This window comes from Electrona antarctica (genome assembly GCF_951216825.1).
Source record: "Electrona antarctica genome assembly, chromosome: 11".
Taxonomy (NCBI): Eukaryota; Metazoa; Chordata; class Actinopteri; order Myctophiformes; family Myctophidae; genus Electrona; species Electrona antarctica.
The window spans coordinates 11,142,792-11,159,476 of record NC_136792.1 but is presented as its reverse complement, the minus strand read 5'-3'; positions in this window follow the sequence as shown (position 1 = coordinate 11,159,476).

Sequence of the window (16,685 nt, the reverse complement as noted above, 5' to 3'; positions counted from 1 at the left end):
AGCTGAACGCGGAAGTGTTGGCTGCATATAGCATAGATATTAAAAAAAAAAAATGCCTCAGTGTGTTGACAATTTTGACATAATTTACACTGGTACGCCGGAAGAGTGGACGGTACACTACGTCACGCTGCCACTCAAGTGACTACTGGCCAATCACAGCGCATCTTTTCCGGGACTTATCAGACCCGAACATGCGTTCTGTGACACACACTCATGCTTCCGCGGGGCTTCGCAAGGAATCTCGGGAATGTTTTGCCCTCCCTTGAGCACATACTGTACACTCCATATACTGTGCTTACAGTATATCTATGCTGTCGGGAGGAAACCGCATAACTCCACTGTTCATTTTTCAGGAAATTAAAAATATACATTTTTCAGGAAATTAAGAAAACCATATATTTTTAAAACAAAGCAATACAGCCTCATCAAAGTTGGTGGAAGCTGTATTGCTGGAGGTGGTGGAGCTTTAGCAGACATTTTGAGGGTCCAATGGAGTTAAAAGGTTTTGTCCAAAGCACTTTTTACTACTTTCCATTCAAATCAAATCATATTTTATTTATAGAGCACATTTACAAAGACCAGAAGGTCAACCAAAGTGCTGTACATGAACATATAACAAGCATACAATCAACACAAACAATATAGTAAAACAACATTGAAGCAACACAAGTATTTAGACAGGGTAACTAGGTCAAACAACATTGAATGCCAGGGAGAAAAGATGTGTTTTAAGCAAAGATTTAAAAGCCTCTAAGGAGCGGGCAGACTTAATGTATAGGGGTAAACAGTTCCAGAGTTTGGGGCCGGCCACTGAAAAAGCACGGTCGCCTCTGGACCTGTAATTAGAATTTGGCACGGTCAGGAGCCGCTGGTCAGCTGACCTCAGGGCCCTGGCTGGGGAGTATGGGTCCATTAGGACCGATAGATACAGGGGGGCCAAGCCATTAAGGGCTTTAAAAACAAATAATAAAATCTTAAAATCAATTCGGAATTTAACAGGTAGCCAGTGGAGTGAGGCAAGGATAGGAGTGATATGATCACGCCTCCTCGTACCAGTGAGGAGGCGAGCGGCGCCATTTTGTACAAGCTGCAGGCGTCTAAGGGCAGACTGGTCCATGCCTATATATAGCGCATTACAATAATCGAGCCTAGAAAAAATAAAGGCATGGATGACCCTCTCAAGGTCAGGTCGGGAGAGATAGCCCTTAATCCTGGACACGAGCCTAAATTGATCAAAACTAGTTTTAATCACAGAGCTAATCTGTTTATTACATTTAAGATTATTATCAAAAATCACACCCAGATTTTTTATCGATGAGTGGATGTTAGCACTGAGGGGTCCTAAGGTGGCAAGGGAAGGGGACTGTTGACCCAAAATAATGACCTCAGTCTTACTCTCGTTGAGGGTGAGAAAATTATTGTGCATCCAACTTTTAATGTTGGTTCAATATTTTCGAAACAACACACAGACGTAAAAGGTGTTCAATAGCACCGATTTATTTGATTTGATTAAAAAAATCAAAAATGGAGTTATGAGGTTTCCTCCCGACAGCAACGTTACCGTGCTCTGTGTGTATAAGCTACTAACGTTGATAACGTTGCCAGCAAAGCTCGACCTTGTGGATGCATGGTTGTATGCACGTAGCTGCGTGAGCTGAGCTATGATTGGTGTAGCAGTATCAACTGAGCCCATACTGCAAAAATTACGTTCACGTAATTCTTCAACAGAAAATGCCAACACATTTTCATAGTCGGATGCCTTCGGAAAAGGCGTTACGAATCTAATTGTTTGAAGCCCCTTGCCCCCTTCTCAATTCACTTAGAGATTGAAAAAAGCAATGTGACCGCTCCCAGCAACAGATAGAGGTAATCTATTCTAATTATGTTGCATGGTGCTTAAAGGTTGCTAAAATGCCAACAGCTATGATAGTTGTTTTGCCTGCAGCTTGTTTGTGACATTTGAGTGATAACTGGCTATACCTTTTATTATTTCAGTGTGAAAGCTGATTGTGTGTTGATTTGACCCCTAGACAACACCTGCGTGTGTTCACACCCACCGCGGCATGGACAACAACATTTTGTTTGATTTTCTGTCCAGGTGCTGAACACTGATGAGTAAAACAAACCATTATGACCGTAGAGTCTGGTGGTAATGGTGTAGTGCCCGAAGCCCTATACTTCTGGCACAACAGGTTACTGACGGCTGGGAGGTTGTTCAGACGTGTGCTCTCTATTAACTGCAGACCAAACGTTTTGTTGAGTTGATAAATTATATTTATTCTCACCGTTGTCCTATACTTCAGTAATGAATACATAAATAAACCGTCAAACACAGATTATAGTCAGACCACAGCTCCTCCAACACAGTTTAAAACAGTGTGCCTCTGCCTGTCAGCAACACCTGTGCTCAATCAGGGACTAGGCTTAAATACCCTGGGTAACCATGGCAACTTTGGCCTCGCCCATGCCCTGCTGTGATGTCTTCAATATATATACCATTTAAAATCAGTAGACATCGTATGGCTCTTACAAATGGTTATAGGATGTGATGGGCTTCAGTTATGGGAGACATTTTACATTTTCTAAATAGCAGTTAACTTGTATTTGCTTATACCACTATAGATTCTAGGGCCTATAGAAACATGTAACACACTGGCCGAAATAGAGGCCAATTAGTAGGCTTAACATTAAAAGGACCTTTGTTTAATCCATTCAGGCCTGACGTCGAAATTTAAAAAAAAAAGTTTTCTAAATCATGACAATTTTCGGAAAGATTTGAGGCACATTTTAACGATTTTTCAAAAATAGCAGACCTACAAGTTCATAGCGCGCCACTCGGTGGCGCGCTATGAGCTTGTAGATCTGCTATTTTTCAATAGCTAAATTATAACAATGTTTAAAACACCAAAAGGGGTTCCCGCCCCAAAATGGGTTAATGGTTAATGTGGTTAAACGCTAACGTGACATGGATGCGTTCCAGGTCTCAATGGATTAACAGAGCTTTGAAAACTGGGTAGGAGGGTCAGCAATGACACCATGAATTGCAAAAGTTTTATTTCACATTGACAAAATACAGATTATGCCACTGCAATACAACTGGTCAATAGAACACATCTGCACTGCAAAAGAGCACACACAAATGGTTCACTATTATGCCCAGACATAGCATCAAAGTATGGGAACAAATAATATTATATAAATACAGTGGTTTCAAATATAGGACTACACACCATTCGTTATACACAAAACAATCTGACTGCATTAAGTGGCTTAAAATCATTGACAAGTATTTCAAAAGAACAATCAGAGATTACGAGCACGAAATATTAAACATCCTTACCACAGGACGAGGAGAGTGGAGCGCACCTTAATGGGAGAATTCTGCCCCACAAGCTATACATTACATCGTTTTTTAACCCCATTTAAGAGTACAGCAATACATTTAGCTATTAAAACTTACCATGGGTGATGCTGGATCACACTCTGCCCGCCTGTGCAAAATCTGCAAACAATCTTTGTTGAATGACGCACGCACGCACATACCTGCAAACACACACGCGCGCACACACTCACACAGTGCCTGCACTATTGTGTGGATCATGGTATATGATATGATCATATGATGATATTATGCAAGAGTGCCATAGAATACTGTGGAAAAGAAGGTAACTCAGATAATGTGGAGTGACAAGGTTCATCTGCCTTTCATTTTCCCCACAGCTTCACTTGACACTCCATAATTGCCTCACTATAGCTATAGGCCTGTCACAATTAATACATAATCGTGTAATCACAATTATTTGAGTAATCATAAATTATTTTGTGGAAATAGCCGATCTACAAGCTCATCGGCTATTCCCTCTATTCATGGTGTCTGCTGTCTGGAAGAAACCAAGTGGAGTTTGTTGTCGAAGCACATTTTAATACTTTTCTTTGGTTCAATAGGTTTTTAACCAACACACAGACGTAAAGGGTGTTCAATAGCACTGATTTATATATATATAAATAAAGAAAGAAAAACAAACCGGCTAAACGGGTGAAGTTAGCTGGTTTGTCAGATAGTTTGAGGATCCAATGGAGTTAGGAGGTTTTCGCCTATTCCGCCTAATCACTTTTAAATACTTTCCATTGATCAAATATTTTTTTAACCAACACACACAAGGGTAACGGCTAAAGGTTGTTCAATAGCATTTATTTATGGGGAAATAAATAAATACATTAACTAAATAAAAACCTCAACAATGGACTTAGGTGGTTTCTTCCGGACAGCAACAATATATTATTTGAAGTTTGAAGTTTTTCAATTATGTAAGTTATTTGTCATCATATCTGCCCTGTGCAACTTTGGTTTTCAAAAGCCTAAAAGCCAAACATAAATGTAACCTTTATTCCTAGGCTATAATGAATAAAATCATTCGTCGCAATTATTTCAGCGACAATTAATCGCCAAGTAAAATGTCATCATCGTGACAGCTGAGCCATAGCTCTGCCTCTGGTGTAACTAATTATTTGTGGTGGTCCAACTTGAACTTGGAACGTCTCGGAATCCCCCAGGAGGAAGTCACTAATGTTGCTCTGGAGAGGGAAGTCTGGAACACTGTTGCCCCGCGACCCGACTGCGGGTCGGTTGAAGATTGATGGTCCAATTTGTCCACTACATCTCAGAGGCAAGTTACCAGTTACTTGGGAAAAGGTTTATAGAAGCCACATTTTATCTATACTGGACTATGAGGACATAACCTATTGTCATACAGCTGCTCCCGCACTCAAGCCTCTGGACTCCACTCAGTTCTGAGGTGTATTATTGTATAATAAATAATATTATATTGGTGACAACTACTGTACCACACAGGTACAACAGTATCAGAAACTTATAGTAGCATTTTAACTCACTCATGTGATTGGCTATAGGCCTTCTGGTTCCTTTTGCCAACTCTGAACTTGTAAAGGCTGCATTCAGCATTGGTGCACCTGATTCTTGGAATCCCTAGCAACAAGAACTTAAACGTAACACCACCCTTAGGAACTTACTCAATAAACGTGCATTACTTGTTTTAACTGATTGCTAAACATGTAACTGATTGTTGTTAACTTATTGTTGTTTCTGTTCGCCGCACAGCCCTGTCCTCCAGCCTCAATGTGCCCTGCTTTACAAACACCTAACATTTTAACAATCATCTTAATTTAATTAATTTTGCGTCAAAAACGAATCATCTTCCCGCCGATCACGTGTCACCAGTGAAATGCATGTTGGGAGGGACACAGATTAATCTATGGGTCACACTTTTCCGTACAACATTCCCCTTGCCTTCTCCAACGCACCTCCCCTTTATTACACAGCCCCCTGGCAGGCATCGGACCGACCCACACAGGGAAAACATCTCCGGTGGCCGGCGCATACAACAGTTATTTGACACCTTTGTAATGTTCGCACGTCAGTCGACAGAACTTCCCAGACGCGGGGGAATCTTTGGTGAAACATTGCGGCCAACGTGGGGGGTGCATGGCAGACAGGCACCTGAAAGCCTGCACTGACAGTTGGACGGGGGAATTAGCAGCCAACGTTAACATTACGCACGTTAATGTGAACCCATGCGCTGTTTCGAGACTACACTGTCCGCCCCCTCCTCAACCACCTCCTTCGCCGTGCCATACAAATAGGCTACATGCAGTTACGTGCAGTTACGGGTTACATTACTGTGCACTTTTATATCTGTTGGATCATATCAATAATATAATCCACCACTCGACAGGAGGGGAAGACAGATCCTGTGCCGTCGGAAAAATACAATGATAAAATACATGCAGACAGATGCAATGACCAAAGTTTGGCACAAGCCCAGTGGCTGCCTGTCGACACCACTTGAGTAAAGATGGCAAGAGATTCACAGATTCACAACAGATTCGCTCTTCCGGTCTCAATAGCTCAGGAACAAAACATTCCTAAATCACAAATAACATCTCATTCTTATCCTGATTAGATAAAGAACAAACTACAACTTGATTTGAAGCCCAAAAAGCCAACCTCTGAGTTGGCCTCACCCCCCGAACCCACCTCACCCCTGCCCACTTTGACAAGCTGGAATGGCTTAGGGTCGACGACAGAGTACAGCATCTTGCAATGGGTCTGGTCCACAAGATTCGATACACCACCAAGATACCCATGTACCTGTCTAGATACTTCCTTAATGTTAACAAAGTCCACACCCACAACACCAGAGGAAGTGCAACGAACCATGTACAACCCAGATTCGGCACAAACAAGGGACTAAATTATTTTCGCTCCTATGCCACCAAAATGTGGAACGCCCTACCAACAGTCATTAAGACATGCAAATCCCTTGACTCCTTCAAAACCGCTCTCAAAGGGCACCTACGGACGGCTGCAATTCGAAACTGGCCTCCGTAAAATCTGAATCCCCCCCACCGCCCACCCCCTTTTCCCCTCACTATATATGTTTCTTTTCCCTTTTTACCTCCCTTATGATGAACTCCTGTTCTGTTCTTTGACTATATAGAAGTGTCTATTTGTACGTCTCTAAATGTTTTGATGAATTGAACAAGGTGGACTGGTAAACAAGTGTAATGCTTAATTGGGTCGTCCACTCACAGTTAACAGTCTTTGTATTGAGTTTGTGCTTGAAATGTACTGTAATTCTGCAAACTGTTAATACATATTTCAATCAATCAATCAATCAATCAATAATAGCTTATATGGATCTCTATGGGCAGCAGACGGTTAGCTGAGCGGTTAGGGACCGTCTACAAAGTGCAACACCGAAAGTGAAAATATTCAATAACTTTATTTATATGCAGAATATTACCACCAAATTTATACACACATCAATGGTGTACTTATGATTGTACTATACAGCATTTATTTGCGGAAGAAAAGTTTAATTTACATAGGCCTATACATTTATTTTATTAGTGAATACATTTTTCCCATTGACTTGAATAGGAAAATCTAAAACTCAATTTGATGTACTTTTCTCTCGGAATTTGTATGGCCTACAGTCCACTTGCCCCCGAAAAGTGTGAAAGAAAAGTTTAATTTATATAGGCCTACATTTATTTTATTAGTGAATACATTTTTTCCCATTGACTTGAATAGCCCCCCCCCCCCCCCCCCCCCCCCCTATCTATCTATCCGTCCGTCCGTCCATCCATCTCTATTAGCCTACTTTTGTGCCCAACTCAACTTCCCAAGATCATCTGTAAACAATTCCCTCCCTATCAGTAATGTGATCTATTACATCGCATTACCCACACTGAACATCATTTGCTGTTCATATATTCACAACGGGTAAGGACTAGTTATTACAAAACATACACTGCCCACTTCAGCCCTATATACATTTTGGCCATTTACTTACATACTTTTGTATACTTTTAAGTATACATTTTAAATTACGGAGCATTTACTTCTAACAGAGTATTTCTACATTACATTATTGATACGTTTACGTATATGATTGTTTTTTCCACCACTGCTTAAAGGGACACTTCACCCTTTTTGCAAAATAAATATATGTTAATGACGTTTAGAAGATTTAGAACACTTTCCTGGGGGTCTTTATGTGTGTAATCTGTGGTTTTAGATATTTTAGATTTTAGCAGTGAGCCCAGGGTCTCTGATGTCATGGACCCTGGGCTCACTTACTTCCTGGACTACATGTTGTCTCAGTAAGACAGCAGTAAAACATTATGGGGATTGTAGTCCAGGAAGGAAGTGAGCCCAGTGTCCATGACATCAGAGACACTGGGCTCACTGCCTAAAATCTAAAATATCTAAAACCACACATTACACACATAAAGACCCCCAGGAAAGTGTTCTAAATCTTCTAAACGGCATTAACATATATTTTCTTTGCAAAAAGGGTGAAGTGTCCCTTTAACTGTCTCTAAAGTCTAAACTAATGCTTGTCACTGGCTGTCCTGCAATGCGTCACAGGAATCGCTTACACACCGGTTCGTGCTCCACAAACCAGTGGGTCGAGGGTCGGGGCAGGGGTCCTCTTGTCCGAACCCCTAGACAGCAGGCTGTGGCAGGTTGTGGGCGTGGTGTTGCGAGAGGTGACGTGCGAGAGCGGGGGGGTCAGCCTCTGGATGGCGTCCGCTCCATCAGCGGCGTCCGCCGCCAGACGACTGCGACAGGAACAGAGGTACCTCCGCAGGTGAGCGCGCACTTTGCTGTGCAGCGAGGCGTAGATGAAAGGGTTGTAGCAGGCGGAGCTCATGGCCACCAGGTGGCAGCACACCTGCAACACGTTGATGTATCGCTTCCCTAAGATGCGGAAGTCTGGGTCCACGTCCAGTATCAGGTTCAGCACCTGTACACGAAGGCAAAAGGAATACTAGATGGGTACTTCATTGCATATATAGGGGTGCCACGGTTATTTGAATCGATTTCTCCGATTATGACAAAGAATCTTTTTCTTTTTCTTTTAGATTTGTTTTGGGGCTTTTTATGCCTTTATTGATAGTGACAGATGGGGAGTGACACGCGGCAAAGGCCGTCGGGCTCGGGAGTCGAACCCGCGGAACCCCGTCCGGCTGGTTTGGCAGCCTATAGGTGCCCAGATGTTTGAGCTAACCGCCCGGGCCGAACAAAGAATCCTTTTCAATTAAATAATCGATCGACTCAACTAGTTGATTCTCAAGCTCACCTTTCACTATGCGACATTGCGACGCGTTGTGAGCATGTAGGTCGTCATTCTTTGTAATTGTATGACACCGTTGTACGACAAAGGATACAATACAGTGTGGCTTAAGTGGTTAATCCGACTAATTTAGTTGATTATAAACCTTTTAGAATATCTTTGTGTTACACATTATACTTCAACACCTTAGAAGCCCGGAACTATTTAATCCATTTCATCCAGGGTGCCCATCATTTGTAGCGCACGGACCACTTTTACCGGCGCACCGGAAGCTGGTGTGCACATAGATATATATAAACTCTAGATAGCTCACACGCGCTGTTGGCCAATGGAGAGCGACGTCGTTACGTGGCGGCCATCTTACCTCGGGCCACATAACATTGTGTCTATGGGGCATGTACTCTTAAATGACCATAACTTGCTCAATTTTCATGGTTTGGTTTGTTATAAACGTCAGAGACGTCCGCATACTTATATGATTTTATACGACGTTCATATAAAAAAACAATTAAGCAGATAAGCGTCCTGAATCATAGCCACGTTGACAACGTTTGTAATAAACCAACCCGTTTGTAAATCCGTCAAGATTTGAGCGAGTTATGACTGTTTCTGTTTGAGCTGCCATTGAACATACTGTACTGTAGCCCCGAAGTAAGATGGCTGCCGGGTGAACGACGTCAGAAACTCCGCTTTGAGCCATCTAGAGTTTATATATATATATGGGTGTGCATGTCTGTGTAGCAGCTAACAATAGCCACAACACTCTAGAGTCGATCGACAACAACGGGAGGTAATAATAAATCTATCGCGACTAGCGACTGGACCGCTGAGCGCCGTCTAACACAGGATCTTTTTTCAGAATTAGACGGGATGATTTAGATCGGGAGTTATGATCGTTTTAAGATTTTCATTTTCGTCAGCTAAACAGGCAGGGGAGATTTCCGATGACGTGTCACTTTTTGACACGTCATCGGATCGGGCAACAAGCGCTCCAAGGCTCTAGAGCGATGCGAACGGTTTTGTTTTCATTAATCTCCGTCTTGTTTATCAATCTCTGGTTTGGGCACTTGACCGTGACCTTGAACTTGGACGGAGAACTCCGGCTTGGACATCCAAGGTGTTAATCAAATCACTAAAAATCGATAGTTGCAGCCCTAATTACTGTTTGGGTTTGGCATGTTGGGTCATAGCCAGGATGTGTAGTTTGCAGGAATTGCACTATAGTAAAGCAACACATTTAAATTAGTCCAGCTGCTGTAGAACTCAACCTATTTGTTTCTCATCTCTATTTCCATAAAAACATTGCTATTACAGTATGATGATCAAATCCTAATCTTCTCCACCTCATTGCATCTCCACGGTCAATTAGGGCCCTATAACAATTCGTGTACACACAAATGGCACACACATTTGTTGGAATCATTGCAGTGGTCTTGCATAATAATGATTTTATCATTCCATGCTGAGTTAATTAAGGAAGTCCCTGGACTGGTCTTGAGAAAATCCAGAAATGTGCATGTAACCATGTGGTTTTAAATGCTTTTTTAAATAACTCTAATCAAATTCACTTGTTTATTTGCATGACTATATTTTCTTCGAAGACGATGTACAGTTCCAGCCAAGAAAATGTTCTGTAACACGTCCCCTGATTCTTTGAGCACCTTGGGCTCCATTTTCGTCACCGCTAAACCCCTTATCCATAAACTTCTTTCCTTTTTTTTACTATTTTGAAAAACATTTTTGAATAGTTCAACTAGCCAATCTACATTGACATGTTGTGAGCTTGTAAACTTTTCCACTCCCCGTCAAAATCTCACCCAGAGTGCTCCAGTCAGTCCACCCCGCCTCGGCGCCTCCTCTCACTGTCCCCGCGTACAGTAGCCTACAGATCACATGTCCGCTGGTTACAGATCACAGCACTATATAATGAAATATACTACTTATTTGTAGCCCTAAAATTGATGAGGGGAAGGGGAGATTGTAATCAAGCCTGTAACCCCCGTTACTATACGGTAACGCCCGTTACTGTAATCCATATTACACATTTTAAAATGTAGCCTAAAACGTTACAGTTACCGTTTTTCTTTTACTCTGATTACGTAACGGCGTTACATGTAATCCGTTACTTCCCAACCCTGTATCAGTCCCGGAATCCTAATATTCTGCTAAATTAGACGTATTTGTATGTCTGACTCGGGTAAAATGGAGAGTAGTGTTAGTATTACTAGAGGTTGTGTGTGTGTGTGTGTGTGTGTGTGTGTGTGTGTGTGTGTGTGTGTGTGTGTGTGTGTGTGTGTGTGTGTGTGTGTGTGTGTGTGTGTGTGTGTGTGTGTGTGTGTGTGTGTGTGTGTGTGTGCCGTGCCGTAGTAACTCAACAGGGCGGATGTACAGCCGGGGCACACTGGTGGCACCACTGCTGTGAAACTCAGCATGGGGTTCAGTATCAGCTGAGTAATTATAGTTTGGTGTAGCTAAATAATGACTTCAGTGTCCCAAATGCTGTCTAATAAGCCCTGCATCAGTTAGCTAGTGTAGTTACTATGTAGTTTACCATGATGTTTAGGTAGACAGCCGTGCCTGAATTGACAGGGTGTGCCAGCGCGGGAGTGCCGAGCCAAGGGTAAGGGGGCTATACATGACTTATTCATGGACTTACCCAGATGGTGTACAGATCGCATGGAAGTTAATGATACTGGATGAACGATCGGGCTACGTGTAGATCATATTTTATTGTTGAACCTAGTCGTATCCCATACCTTATTGTGCATTATGGTGGTAAAACGATAGCCCCTCGGCCTTGATTAACTGAATAAATAATTATCATGTGATACCTTGAATACCATTCACCAAGATGGCAAATATAGAGCCAGGACCGCCTAAATTCAAGACTGACTGGAGCAAGTGTTGTGCAACTAATATTCCCCTCTTTCACGCAATTAATGTGATGCCAATCAAACTGGATCCAATCTGCTGAGGCCACATCTGGTAATAGAGTACGAGTGGCAGGAGAAAATCACTTTGACAGGTGGGCCGGTGGATGTGACTTTGTCAGCCCACCATGCTTCACAGAAAAGAGGAAAGCCATTTGAGGTCAGCATTATATCACTTTTGCCTCTGCTGCGAGATGAGGCCCACTCGGTTGCTACAGTCGAGCATGTGATGGACAAGATCAAGGAGTGACATTACTGAACCCCAGCCAGGTGCCAGTTATTGCTGCTGAGCAGCCAATATATGCAGTAGCCAAGCATGTCCAGTGGCATTGGCCTGACATCTATGGTGAGGACAAGTTCGTCATAATGTTCGGAGGCTTGCATATTGAGATGGCGGCACTGAAGTCCATTGGAACTCTACTACAGGACAGTGGTTGGACAATTATATAAAATAAAAATAAAGGTAATTTTTCTTTAAAATATATACATTTTTTAATATCGTGAAAAATCGTATCGTGAACCTCATATTGTGATACGAATCGTATCGTGAGTTGAGTGAATCGTTACATGCCTATACCCAGTACTGTGTTAAACTCTTGGGATAACATTTGTGGCTCACCTGCAGGGGCAGCCAACAGAGGGCAAAGGCCAGCACAGATGTCACTAGCAGGGAAAAGGTCTTCTTTCTCTTTTGGCTCCAGCGGCGCAGGCTTTGGGATGACGGTTCTCCGGGCAGGGAAAGGCGTTTAAGGCTGACGGTGATGGCAAAGTATGAAATGCTGACAGACAGCAATGGGATCATATAGGAGGCTACGAGGATGAAACAGGAGTAGAGCAGTCGCAGATTGCCTCTGTCGGGCCAGAATTCCTCGCACACGACCAGGTCTACGCCACTAGGCCGTAGATCCAAATAGTTAGTGAACAGAGAAGGAGGGGCAGCCAGAACCAAAGAAGAGAGCCAGACACCCAGAGCCACTGCCCCACAGCCCCATACCGAGATCCTCCTCCGCACCGGGTGGGCTGAGACAACCAGAGAAGGAAGATACAGACAAATACAATTATTCACAAACAGTGAAGAACAGAGTGCAGACACAAACTCATCTCTGTAACAAAACATAACGTTTTTTTTCCCCCCGCATCATTGCAAACATTTACATAATTGCATTCAGTCCTGTCTGTCCCCGTCTGTACAGTAGCAGAGCTGAGCGCCAATATTGCAGATACATACATACTATATCCACACTTAATATTCTCATTTTATAATAAATATTAGTTCAATCTATTTGGGAGTTATCTGACTGAACTATATAATTTTTTGTGAAATAATTATTGTCTTCACCAGGCCGAAGGCATGGGGAGAGAGTATGTTTTGCACTCCGTCCGTGTGTGTGTGTCCGTGTGTGTGTGTGTGTGTGTGTGTGTCCGTGTGTGTGTGTGTGTGTGTCCGTCCATCTGTGTACAGCTAATCTCCGGCACCGTTAACCTGGTCGATGCCAAATGTTGCACACACACTCCCTGGATGCCAACAATGAACCTCTGCCCCAAACTTTCCAGAACAGCCTGTTATAGCGCCACCAATTTACGTGAAAGATTTCACAGACTTTCCTACTATACTATACTATACTACAGCCTATACCAGGCTGAGGAATATATCCCACCCTTTTCACATTGGCCTGTTATAGCGCCACCAACAGGTGGATTTTTGCAAAACACATTTTTTGAACAAAATGCCTCAAATCATGAACGCAGCGTGCAATTTACGTGAAATCTTTCACGGACTTTCCTACTAGGCTGAGGAATATATCCCACCCTTTTCACATTTGCCTATTATGGCGCCACCAGGAGGCCACAACCTGACCTGCCCTGTTGGAGACCTGTGCCCCGAGGGGCACTTTATCTAGTTGCTCATGTGATCTTTTACAGTATTAGCCAACTGCAATGCTGCATTCTCTTTCTCTCCGGCTCATGGGATGTAGTCAATACAAGCATGTAATACGCTGGTGTCTGGGACTCCGAACTGAAATGTCAAATTGTTGATGTTTAACTAGGCTATCCTAGTCACTTCGAAAAACGAAATGATAGTTTTTCTTTGCACACGATTTCATGCTATTTACCCTGATCTTCCACCTGTAGTCGCTCTAGATAAGAGCGTCTGCTAAAGGCTTACATTGAAAATTGTCAAAGTTGAATTGTAGTTGATGTTGATAATGATTAGGATTCTGAAGCGCTATACTGTATAACCACTTCACCCATTTTCAACCTATCTTGATATAATTGAATCCTCGATTCGTAATGCTCATTATAATATTGTATACTTAGTGTGGTTGCTGTAGGCAACACACTATTGTTCTAGATCCGAGAACTTCTATGCCAACTAGAGTAAACCTGTTTTTTGTTAACCTTTTTTGTTCGTTGAGTTCAATGGACATTTTTTTTGTAACCTTTTCTGTAAACCCAAAAGTCAATTTCCTTTTCTGATTGGACATTATAATTTCCAATAGACAGCGCTAATCAACAACAGAACTTTCTAGTATTATACACTGATGCATTACAAGTGTGTGCAAATGGCTTCCCACATGAAAAAGAATGAATACATGAAGAATTTAAGACGGAATTAATTTCTTTACTCTACTTTTTGAAAAGCCTATGGGGGAAATTAATTCCCTGCATGGGCCACTCGTCGTTCTGAAAGGGGGCGGGACTGCGACGCTCTATTAGGTGTGTGCCAGTATATCGATATCGCGATTGCAGTACTTACTCCCACGATGTATATATTGTATCGTCCTTCCAATGTCGTGATATTGATTAAAAAAGTCCGTAATAGGATGGGATTGTGTCCCATATTCTGGGATTGGATCGTTCCCAATTTCCAGAAAAGCCATAGAGAAAAGCAAGCAACACGAAATGTTCCCATCTTTGCACACATGCGCACATTGGTGTCAAAAGTACTAGAGTCCGCCATTACAATCTCTCCGCACTGGCTTTAGAATCAACTGGACAGGGCGATAAGGCTGCATGTGTTCACTTTGGACTGGGACCCAAGCAGTCCTGAAAGGACTTGGTCCTTTATGGTTATTGTTAGTTTTAATAATAATAATAATAATAAGGGTAATCCTGCCACACTAATAGCCAGCGCAACACCCCATCCTTTGTCCGCCTTCTCCTACCAAACCACACCGTTTGCACACATCTCACCATGCACAACACCAACAGCATACCTGTCCAGACATCAACCACTACTTTGCATCCATGCAACTGTCATATTTACAGTACAATACCCATTTTTATGAAAGAACACATTCTTGCGCAAGACCACCAGCCTACATCAAAATCGTCACCACTTTGATGAGTTACGCCAACTCCGTTCACTTCATGGGGCCAGTCCAATGGCGCATTGTTGTCTACAGCCTTCACAGTGACACACACGTTACATGAACCACGCGACCGGGATGATTTCCAACCCCTCAATGTCCAAACTCGCTGCCTCTGCTCAATCATGCGTCATCATACCTCAGCCCCCTCCCCCTCTGGCTGCTGTGCCGGCCAGGCGAACACTAACAGTACGCATCGACAAACACACACCACGTCGTGTTGACTACACTACACTAATAAGGACCCATTGTTGCTGGCCAACGCCAGCAACAACCCGAAAAACACATCTCTCGCCTATCGCACGGAAAACGCCACACAACTACGCTTGGCTAAAGCAGCTCCTCGCATCAGTGCCAGGGCTTCACAACTTCACACTGTGGAGGTTTTTTGTCTCGCATCGCGGGGGGACTTGAATTGACAAGTGAGTGAGTGTGTGTGTGTGTGTGTGTGTGTGTGTGTGTGTGTGTGTGTGTGTGTGTGTGTGTGTGTGTGTGTGTGTGTGTGTGTGTGTGTGCGCGCGTGCGTGCGTGCAGTACACATACTACACACACACACCACCTCTCATCGCCACAAAACGCGGATGCCAAGTTCTTCCGCGCATTCTTTATTTCCCAGTCCCACCATGTGTGTGTGTGTGTGTGTGTGTGTGTGTGTGTGTGTGTGTGTGTGAGTGTGTGTGAGTGAGTGAGTGCAACAACACATAATAATAACTAATAACCCATCCGTTTCTACACAATACTGGGTATAAAAACACAGCTGAAAAAACATGAAGTGGAGTCTGTCAACTCCCGTAATTTCCTTCTCCCCATATTGTGCTGAAACGTAACTCTAGGATGAGCCGCCCGAAGGGCGGCGAAATTCTAGTCATAATAATAATAATAATAATATTGATAATAATAATAATATCTTTTGCATCTGCCCGTGTGGGCAGCATAACATTGTGGCAGAGTCTAGTCATAATAATAATAATAATAATAATAATATTGATAATAATAATATATTTTGAATCTGCCCTTGTGGGCAGCATAACATTGTGGCAGAGTAGAAACGTCTGTACCCCCCCACCCTAATCCCCCCCCCCCCCCCCCCCGTGCGCACCAACTTACATGTCCAGGTGCTCCTTTGAGAACTAGCCCAGAATATTAATGCTTATATGAGACAATTTTAAATGACACTTCTATGACAGTGCTTACATAATTAAGTGACATTATTCCGGTACAGTGTGTCCCGTTTTAATTATTTTACTATGAACATCTCACTTGTGTCTTACAATGCACGTCACGAGGGCTGCGTGTTGGCCAGTGAAAGTGACAAATCTCGCCATGTTGTTGTGACAAGCTACTTGACAGATGTGTCATCCTTTGTGTACAGGAGACATTCCTGGCCAAACAAGATGTGGAGCGGCTAAATACTGGGGTGTGTGAACCTACAGTATTCACCTTTTTCATATGGCTAATATTATCTAGTAAAGTACTCTGCCAGAGGATAGCTTTTCCATTATGTAAGCGAGGCTTGGTACTCCACCTCGTGGCTTGATCAACTGCCTTTGTACAGTAGATGCCCATGATTCCATAAAGAGTATAAAGATAGATTATGACTATGAGCTAGCCACCAGTGACCACATGCCCTTTTCCATTGTGCTAAACACAGGCAATCTCCCTGTGCTGTTGTCTGTGGATAATGTCATTGGTGTTAGAAAATTGATTGGGCAAAACTGTCA